Consider the following 10,833-nt stretch of genomic DNA (forward strand, 5'->3'; position numbering starts at 1 on the left):
TTTACTTTAGTAATGTATTAATGTATAATTACTAATATTTATAATGTTGTATAATTAATTAATTTCTAATCATTTATAAGTAATTTGCAATAAAGTAAATTATTAATGTTTATGTAATGTTATAATTAATTAATAATTAGGTAATCATTTAACTATAATAAAAATGTTTATCAATTTATCATATATAATAATTAATTACTATTTATTATAGATATACTTGAAACTTGATGATTGAATAAATAATGAAATATTATTCATTAAATATATTATTTTATTCAAAAATAATTCTTATAACATAAAACACTTTTAATTGGATCTTAATTCCAATTAAATTTATACACTTAATTAAACAAAACTTTAATATTATAATATTATATGAAAAAATTTCAATATTTTAATTTGATTAGGTTATTATAATTAATTAAAGTTTTTTATATGGTGAGTAATTGTTAATTAATTGTATATATATTTGTTTAGATTATTGTTATTGTTACACTAAATTTTTTTATATACATTTCACCCATGGGCCATTTTAAAATTTTTTTATAGTAAAATTACGAAAGACCCCCAATTCTTCACTGATATTTTTTTAAATCCAGTTCCATACAATTCTACTCGGGTACGCGACTCGGTTCCAAGACAGGTTCCATTTAGGGACTCAAGCGAGTACCCACCAAGACACCCGTTTTAGGTTCCCATCACAAGTTTTGGTTCCTGCACATATAGGAATCAGAACTAGACCTGCACAGTATTGGTTCCAAAAAATTAGAACCAGAACCTACCCATATAGTGTTAGTTCCAAATAGGTTCTGGTTCTATCTGTGTGTTCCTGGTCTACTCACTACCCATGTTCACCCCTAAATTTTTAAAGCATAATATCAATTATGATTGAAATAATCTAAGAAAAATATGTTTCTTAGATTATTTTGTAAAGCATAATATCACTACCCATGCTCACTACCCACACAGTGTCAGTTCCAGATAGGTTCTGGTTCTATCTGTCAGTTCCTGTTCTACTCACTACCTATGTTCACCCCTAAAATTTTGTAAAGCATAATATCAATTATGATTGAAATAATCTAAGAAAAATATGTTTCCACTGTTACCATAAGTTTTTTTACCTGTGAAGGAGGCATCGCTCAAGTTCGAATGCTTTTCGACTGTTCAAATCAAATCAATCTCCTGCCAACAAGGATCAAATGTCAACACAAGCAATAACTCTTCCTTCACTAAAAAGAGAGCGAAATTACCTCAGAATAACTTAAATTATAAATTATTTGGGAGCTCATAGTCATACCCTAAGAAAGGCTTACCAAGTTGGAATCCCCATTGCTAATCCTGTGGGGAATTGACTGTTAAAAAAAATATTATGGCCTGTTGTTAGGACTATTTCGAAAAACTATTTGAATAAGACATGATAAGATTAAATAGAATAGGATATGATTCTGACAATTTGTTTGATATAATATTTAAAAATTATATCAGAGTTAGATAAAATGCTGAATAATTGTTTGATACATTTTTTTAAAACATTTTCTAAAAATATTTAGATTATTTTTTAATCCCCTACATTTTTTAATTTAGTTAAACACTCCCCATAATAAAACTTTAAAATTTAACAAAAACACCCCCCCACAATAAAACTTTAAAAATCAACAACCCCCCTTTCCCCAAAAAGAAGTCATCGTCAACGATAATCTGGTCATTGACATGGTGGATCTGGCCGAAAACGGCAAGATCGGTGCATGACTGGCTATATATGGCCGATCGTGCGTCGTTCTGGCACCGGCGACCGATAATGGCTTAAGAAAGGTGGGGGTGTTTTTGTTAATTTATAAACTTTGTATTGTGAATGTAATTGTTTTTAGTTGAATAGAGTTGGAAAAATGTTAGAATAGGGTAATAGAAAATAAGTCCCACCCACTTTTTATTTTCAATAAAAAAAAATCTTATTTGATTGAAATTGATTTTCAAAATAATGATTCCAATAAGTAAATAAACACATTTTTTTTTTAATCCAAATAGGATAACAAAAAAATGATTTGAAAGAGTGAAACAAACAAGTAGTATGGGTGTGTTTGTTTTATTATTTTAAATAATATTTTTGAAAAAGTTGAGTTAAGTTATTATTACAAAGATAGGATTTGAATTTGAAAATGTGTTTGGTAAGATTATTTTTTAATCCCCATATTTGTTAATTTAGTTAAACACCCCATATAATAAAAGTTTTAAAATTAATAAAAATACCCCTACCCACCCATTAAATGCTGACAGCTAACCATTGACTGTCGGGAATATGTGGGTGAGCGGGGGTGTTTTGTTATTTTATAAACTTTTATTGTTGGGGGTGTTTAGTTAAATTAATAAACTTAGGGGGTTAAAAAAATTTAAATATTTTAAGTTGAATAAAATAAGATTGGATTTTGAAAATAGTGGATCAAATATGTATTTTGAATATGATATGATAGGATAGAAATAATAAAATAAACACATCCTAAACAATTTAGGCTTCGTTTGGTTGCATTTTGGGAATACTACTTTTAGTATTCCCAAAAAAGTTAAACAGTAAAATAACCAAAAATTTATAATATTATTCAATTTTTTTTAAACCCCCTAAATTTGTTAATTTAATTAAATACCCCTAAATATTTTTTAAAAAATTGGAAAAACACCCCAACAATCCATATTTACCAGATTCCGGCCACCACTGCCGGAAAATGGCCGGAATCTGGTAGGATGGCGCACTACCGGCTGAATCTGGCCGGTAGTGCGTCGATCTAACCTTTTCTGGCCAGATCCACGGTGGATCTCGCCGGAAAAGGCCAGATCTAAGGCTAAAGATCTGGCCGTTGACGGTCAGATCTTTGGCCGTAACCAGTCGGTAACGACGGCCAACAAACGGTCGTCATTGACCATCAACGACGACCGTTTGTTGGTCGTCGTTGACGAGTAAATACGGCCAGATCTGGCCGTTAATGGCCAGATCTAGCCATAGATCTGGCCTTTGCCGGCCAGATCGACCGTGGATCTGGCCGAAAAAGGCCATATCAGCGCACGACCGGCAAGATCCAGCCGGTCATGCGCCGATACGGTGACTCCGACCACCCTCCGGCGGTGGTGGCCGGCTGTCCGTATTTGAAGGTGGGTTGGGGGTGTTTTTGTTAACTTTTAATGTTTTATTATAAGGGGTATTTTGTAAAAAAATAAATATAGGGGGTATTTTATAATTTGTAAATCCTACATCGTAATACCCACCCAATTCAACTTTTTTTTAACTTTTTTCAAAAAACTTTTCCCAAAAACACAAAATTGTGAACCAAACGGAGCCTTAGCTTTTTTTTTATTTTTTCAAAAATCTTTCATGTCAATTTATTAATATGAGATGGTTGTTTTAGTAGGGAATAAAAAAGCTGAGAGGGTTTTGTTTATTGTAGTCTATAAATAGAATGTCACATTAGAAAGATCAAGGGCCATTATTAGTAAAATCATGGAAGGAGATAGAGAAAGAAGAAATCTGTGAAAGAGAAAATAAAGTATTACAATCATACCCTTACTTAACTTGAAGATGGGGCTAGAGATCAAACAGGTGGGGGTAAAAAGCCTCTCAAATTTCATATTAGAACTCACTACAACCTAGCTAGTCGAAACGACGAAATCCCTCTTCTGTCTCTATTGGGATCCATTTACTCACCGGTTCTGTGCACTGGAGACGAATTATCGGTAACAACTAAGAAGGCCTTCATTCATTATATTTTTATATAAAGTTAGTGTTTCTTCTATGTTTTGTTTACAAATCGTTTCCCCTTGACTTCCGCGTTGTCGTCTTCTCCATTGCATTTTATTGTAGTTTCATTACTTTTACCTCATTGTAGTTTAGTAGGGTTTGGGTTATCTAATTTCTGGTTATTACCTTTAATTCAATTTGAATTTAATTATGTTAGGATTTGTAATTTTTTTTTTTTGTTTTTTGTAATTTCTTGAATAGCATTGTTGCAGGTTTTCAGTTTGATAAACTTATTTGGCTAAGGACAGAAGGAAATTCTTTTGATTTTGAATATTCTAGCAGTAATTGTTCGGGATTTTCGTTATGAGTGGTGCTCCTAAAAAAATCCATGAAGATGGTGGTCATTCTCTTCATCGAAATATCCATCACTTGAAGATACAGGTACATATCCGAAGTTGACATCTTCTGTGGTGGCAAAGAATACCACCATCCGCCTATGACGTGGGGCAAGATGCTCGGCGGGGAAATTTCCGCGGTCTGAATCTCGTGATATGAGAGAGAAGATCTCTTTGCACTCCACTTATAGGATGCATCATCTTCTTGAATGTTCACATCCAGATTCTCATCACCCTTCTTCGGAAGCAGGCTGGAATCAAGGGATTCGAAGGATAATCAAAAAATGGAAACCAGGGAATCCTCTGGCGAGGGAAAGAGGGTGCTCAAAGTGTTAAAGGGGAAAAGGATGCAAAATGTGATAGTAGAGGTGATGACATAAAGAGCAAATTGACAGGGAGTTATGGTGATCTAAAGAGTGTGCCAGGTGAAAAGAAGGTTATGTTGCTACGAATGTCTCTTGAACTGGAAAGACCAAAGATTACCTTAGGGGAAAAGAAGTTCTGAAACACCAGCTGGCACAGATCCATGGTCACGTGGTAGTTTCAGGCCCAGTGTGGGTTGGAAAGCCATTCAGTCAAAGACCGTTCAGTAACATGAAGGGAGATTACATGGAAACAAACGAGGCTGTGCGGAGAATAGAGTTGATTCAAAGGTGAGGATAGATTAAAGAGAAGGAAGAAAGAGGAGGATTCAAAGCATCGGGATTGGGGAGACAGAGATAAGGAACGAAGTGATCGTAGGAGCAGTATGCAAGTAGGTATATTAGTAGTGAGTACAAAGAATCAACTAGGGACGAGAGAGAATCAGCAAAATGGGAGAGGGATAAGAAGGATCTTTCTAAAGACAAGGAGAGACAGAAAGACAGGGAAAAAGATCATATCAAGAGAGAATCATGGAATGGAGTCGAGAAAGAGGGTATGGGTATGCACAACGAGAAGGAGTTGGGAGACGGATCATTCAAAGTGCCACCACTAGAGCAGGAAAATCTCGTATCAGAGCAAAAGAAACCAAAAGAACTTGATAGCTGGAAAAATGTTGATAGGGAAGCCAAAGACAGGAGAAGAGAAAGAGAGGTTGATATGGAAGGTGATAGACCTGAAAAGCGCAGTAGGTGCTATGATAAAGAATCTGATGATGGAGAAGGAGTTACAGAAAGGGAAAGAGAACCTTTTAATCATGGAGTCCAGCAACGTAAGAGGATGCTGCGACCTAGAGGTAGCCCTCAATTTGGGAACCGTGAGCCTCGCTTTAGGTCTTGTGCTCAGGATAATGAAGGGTATACTTTACTTTTTCTTTTTGTTCCTGATTTCAAGCATATTTGTTTAAATGATATGTATTGCATTATTTTGCATATATGGTGTAGAAATGTGCCTTAGAATATCTGCCGTGACTAGACAAATCATTATTGCTAAAGTTAAATTTGAGAGGACAAAATTATTCTTTCCATTATTGGTACGTGTTCTGTTTTATTGTTCGGAGTGAAGATAATATTAGATTCAAGATTTTTTTTAATTTTTCATATTGCTGAATTGCTTACTTTAGTAACGCTAAAAATAATCGCATGCCTCTTATAGAGTTAAGTGCTAGATAGGGTAACACATCCCTTCCTTCTGCTCTAATAATTTTTTGAGTTCTGTTCATAACGTCCTTCCCATTAAGTTCTATCCATAGGTGTTAATTCTTTTTTCAATTATTTCCTCTTTCCTACTTGATTTTCTGTTATCAAAACTTTCCTGCACTTTTGAGTCTCTATTATTTCATTAGAGGGTAATCATATATGGCTTACTGGATACAAATTCTGTAACTGAGTTGGAGTGATATCAATGTGGTTATCCAATGTTGTTTTTTCTCAAATATTAGCAATAATTTGTACCTTAAGTAATTTGAAAAGATTAGAAAAAGGATATATGTATGGGTGAGATGTCAGTCAGTTACAAAAATTTTACTCCTGATATGGTCAATCATTGATATATATTTACTGTTTTATTTTATTTATTAATATATTTATATGTTGCAACTCAAATTTTGGTGTAACATCTTGCTATAGTTATTGCAATCACCATTATGCTCTGCTGTTTTGTCTGCAGGAATTTTTTAATCAATAGCCCTTTTCTAGCTTTTAGAATAATTGTTTTTAAAGACCCGTAGTTGGGAATGAAGTTTATTTTATATTTCTTAGAAAAATTGGTTTCACTGTAATCATTAGCTCTAGTTACTTGGATTTTGAGTTTAAGATTGTTGTTACACACTTGAATCAATTAGAGGGCATTACCTGGTGTAATTGCAAAAGTTTGGAATGGTGTGTGCAAGTGCTTGGACCCAGCTCGTGAGTGAAGCCACTATATGCAAACATGAGCTGAAGAGTGGGACTTACCCAAAAAATCGCTCCGAATACCTGGTCAAGACCAAAACTCTTTGTCCATAAAAGAAGAAGAAGAAGTAGAAGAAAAAGAATTATTAATGTGAAAGTCATGAAGAGGAGTTATTATTAGTTGGGTATAAGTGAGATTTGTAATAACCCCACCAAATACTTCTTATTGGATGATGAACAGGAGTTGCAACCCTCACCCTTAATGGCTGTTTGTCCTAAAAATTCAAAGAGTGCTTTAAATATTTGTAAGCCAGGAAGGAAGTTGTATTTGTTTGCTTTGAAATTTTTATTTTAAAATTTGTAACTTTCTGGAAGGCTATATTGGGCATTCTCCTTGAAGTACTATGAAGGAGCATTTATCTTGGTTTAAGAATTAAGTGTATAGAAAAAGATTACTCAAAAGTCAACCGCTGCTTGAAACTACACTCACTGTAGAACTCTGCTGACATCTGGTTTGCATTATAATACGTTGGGACCACTTCTAGAAAATCTTGGATCTATTTAGTGTTGCAGTACACAATAACAATTGAAAGATATTTCTTCAGTCTTATAAGCCAATTGTTTTATGGTTTTGGAGTCACTATCTGTATCATTAGTTCTGTTCTGTGATGTAATCGGCTGAATGCAGTTTAGGCCAATGTAGTGTAATTCTGACAAGCAACTGGCACATGATCGATAATATAAGTGAAATAAGTAACTTAATATGCTTGAGGATGTCCAAAAGGTTACTGGTAGGTTGTATTCAGAGACTAGAAACTATTATATTAACTTTAAGAAGTGGTGGTATTTCTGTAAAAATGCCAAATCAATGCATAATGCATACTCTTAGCTGTTTTGGCATTGCAGTTTCATGTTTTTCACATCACCTTCAAGAAATGGTAATCTTCTCATTTAATCCTAAGATTCAATAATTTAATACTGTAGTGGTAAGAATTTTTGAAGGGATGGAGAATAAAAAATTTTCTCCTGTAAAAGGTATGAACCTTTTGATAAGAAATTAATAAATGCACCCCAATGTTTACTCTTCCATGACTGAGGTTTAGGTAAGAATTTTTTATAAGCTTGAAAATTGTAGTTTGTGGATGCCTTCATCCTCAACTTATTTAGGAATATTATCCTTGACTTATTTGGAATATCATCAATTTAGTTGTGATTGGTTATATTATGCACATCAAATCTGATGTATACCCTCTCTTATTATGATGCTCACTGAAATTGTTTCTCCTTTCTTTCTTTTGCAGAAATCATGGTAAGCCGTGCATTTCCCTCTTGTTGAGCTCGAGCAGTGTTTGCTTGTTTTGAATGTCAGGATAACCTGGGTAGAGTTTATTTTTCTGGAAGAAGATTAATGAGATTGCAAAGATATGTGTGTTTATAGCAATTTGTATTGTTATACAATTTTGACTTATCTGGTTGGTCATCTGGTGATTGAGAATTAGTTAACTGAAAGACTGTGATGGATTGAATTAATCCATTTTATTTTAAAAATTCCAAGACTTTGTGTCAATACTTTCTTGGTTGTAAGTTGTAAATAGTTTATCTTCAATTTTTTTTAAACTTTTGTTTTCTCTTTTTGCATGCACTTGAGTAAGTATAATTTTTAATCAGTTAAAAAACTTATAGATTTGAGCTCATCCCACATTAACTTTTGGCTTTTTAAATAGACTCTAAGAATGATTTATACAGCTTTTTCCTTCGTTCTTGTGCAATTTGCATCATAACTTGATATTTGCACTTTTGAACTTTCGTTATTTGGTGAAGTTGATCATTTTGTGCTCGGTGATGGAGCAGAAATTTTTTCGTCATTATGGTTTTGGAGTTAAATAATTTTTCTTCTACAGTTGTACATTTTATTTTTGTTTGTGTTTCAGGTAAATCCGAAGTATCTTCTGTTGTTTATAAAGTTGGTGAGTGCATGCAAGAACTGGTAAAGTTATGGAAGGAATATGAAGCATCTCAAGCTGATAAAAATGGTGAAAGTTCTAGTAATGGTCCCACTCTTGAAATCCGGATACCAGCTGAGCATGTTACTGCCACAAATCGCCAAGTAAGATCAATCTACTTCATATTAATCTGGAATGGATAAAGAATCTGTAAACTTTTAGTATGTGATATTCTTTTTCCCGTGGTAAATCTATCCTCTTTCCTATTACAGATATTTTGGATGTGTTTGTGTTGCTATCTTTTAGGTCAATTAATAAACAATGAGATGTTTTGATCGCAAGATGTTTGAAACTTTTGGAAATTTCTTTTTCCCTTATCAACAAGTGCTTTAAATGCTTGAAAAGTATTCCAAAATTACATAAGGTTCTCTGGTGTTTGTACTTTTCTGTCAATGAGTTAAAGGGCAGGTGGAGTCCTTAGCTCTCTTGCATTAATTTTTTCAGTTCTCCCTTCTTCCTTTTTTTTAAGTTACTGCAGAAGTAGTACAGTTCACTGCAGCTAATTATAGCGTTACATGTTGCATTTTGTTAATCCAAACTTTTGTTAGCATTGACAACAGCTAATGTTGTTAGGACACTTCTCAGTTACCTACGTTAATTATGTTCAGGTCAGAGGCGGCCAGCTATGGGGGACTGATATTTACACAGATGACTCTGATCTTGTTGCTGGTATGTGGTGCTTTGAATAAGTGATCAGAAATTATCTTTTTGATGTATGAATATTAAAATTTGGTGCTGTCTAAATTCTAGAATTGATCTGGGCATCTTGTTTTCCAGTTCTCATGCACACGGGCTACTGCCGCCCGACTGCATCTCCTCCTCCTCCTGCTATTCACGAGCTTCGTGCTACAATCCGAGTACTACCTCCTCAAGATTGTTAGTCCATATTTTTCCCAACTTCATTTTGTTTATATGCTACTGTTTGGAAAATATATCCAATTTGTATTTTCAACCATGGGATTGCATGACTATTGGGAATGATTCCAAGGGTCTATATATGGATGGAAAATTTGTTTTGCTCAAACTTATTGCATAATCCAAACAGGGAACTGTCCTTATCAAATCTCTACTTCTATCCCCATTACTCCATCTTTTTCTTTACATGTGTGTGTCTGTTTTGACAATAGACCTTCATAATATTATTAATAGAAAGGAGAATTTACAGAAGTTCCCACTTAGTCCACTTAAATATGCCTAGCCTATGGAAGCAAAACGATTTAAGTGATCTCTGTGCTGAGAATGTGCATAGTTGAAAACAATCAAAAAGCCATCTATACCACCCCTCTCAATAACATGACCTATTCTGACATATATGTATTTACCTTGAATCCCTCCCAGGTAAAATTTATGAAGATGAAAGAATTATCTTGAAATTCTTTGACACTGAAACATAAAAAAGAGAAGCAAAAGACCAAACTTTATGCACAAGAACAAAGGTGTCTTCCTCTCCTTAAGCATAAAAAAGCCTTCTCTTTCTGTTGTTGCAAATTACCCAGAAAAGATCATTATATCAGCTAAGTACTAATTTTCAAGACATAGTCAGAACATGAGCTATTCTAGGCTCGTTCATCAGTCCTTTGAGAAGCTTATGGTAGTGTGTACTCATGGTTAAGAGATCTATAATACAAAATTGTGGTATGGTTGGCATATAGTCATTCACATTGCTAATTGTGTTGACCTCGCTATAATATTTGCATAATCTTAAAAGCATGTAAATGTATTACGATGAAACCTGTGATTTGTGGATACTTATCTTATAGAGAAGTTGCAATGTTGGGCCTTCGAGTTGAAGATATGACAGTCATGTTTATCATCATTTATAGGGGAAGGCATGGTCTTTTGCCTAAAATTTGTGTAATACTTTTAGGAGTGCTCTACACATTTTATATGGCCCTATCAGTACTTCATCGTTTGATTTTTTTTCAGTCTATGATTTTCTTATAAAGAAATGAACTAATACTATAAATGCTCAAATCTACATTTTTATTTCTGTGTTATAATGTCTAGATTTTTTAGAATTGCCTTGTCTCCCACTGTCCAAGTTGAAGTACAAGATTCATGTCAATGGCTACAATTAAAAGAAAAAAAAAAGGTTGTTGAGAACTTACTTCATTGCTTGTAGAGGGTTTTGGATACCATTTTATTACCTTGTATTCTATTGATCTGAACTTCCCAGTTAGTTGATATATAAGCAATATGCTTTCTGTTTATTTAGTTGTAAGTCAAGCTTCTGTTTTTCCATTTTGCATTTCTGCAATTTCCATCAGAACTCTTGCTTTCTTTATGCAATTTCGATCACAATTCATGCTTAACCTCTAATGTTTGAGCTAGGTTACACATCTGAACAAAGAAATAATGTACGTTCCCGTGCTTGGGGGGCTGGAAGTGGTTGTAGTTAC

At 33.9% G+C, this 10,833-nt stretch overlaps 1 pseudogene; it reads left to right on the forward strand.

Moving 5' to 3' along the window:
* Positions 1-4,311: 4,311 nt before the first annotated feature.
* On the forward strand, positions 4,312-10,827 carry LOC116126806 (annotated as a pseudogene).
* Positions 10,828-10,833: the final 6 nt, after the last annotated feature.

Source organism: Pistacia vera, unplaced genomic scaffold, assembly GCF_008641045.1.
Source record: "Pistacia vera cultivar Batoury unplaced genomic scaffold, PisVer_v2 Contig1042, whole genome shotgun sequence".
Classification (NCBI taxonomy): Eukaryota; Viridiplantae; Streptophyta; class Magnoliopsida; order Sapindales; family Anacardiaceae; genus Pistacia; species Pistacia vera.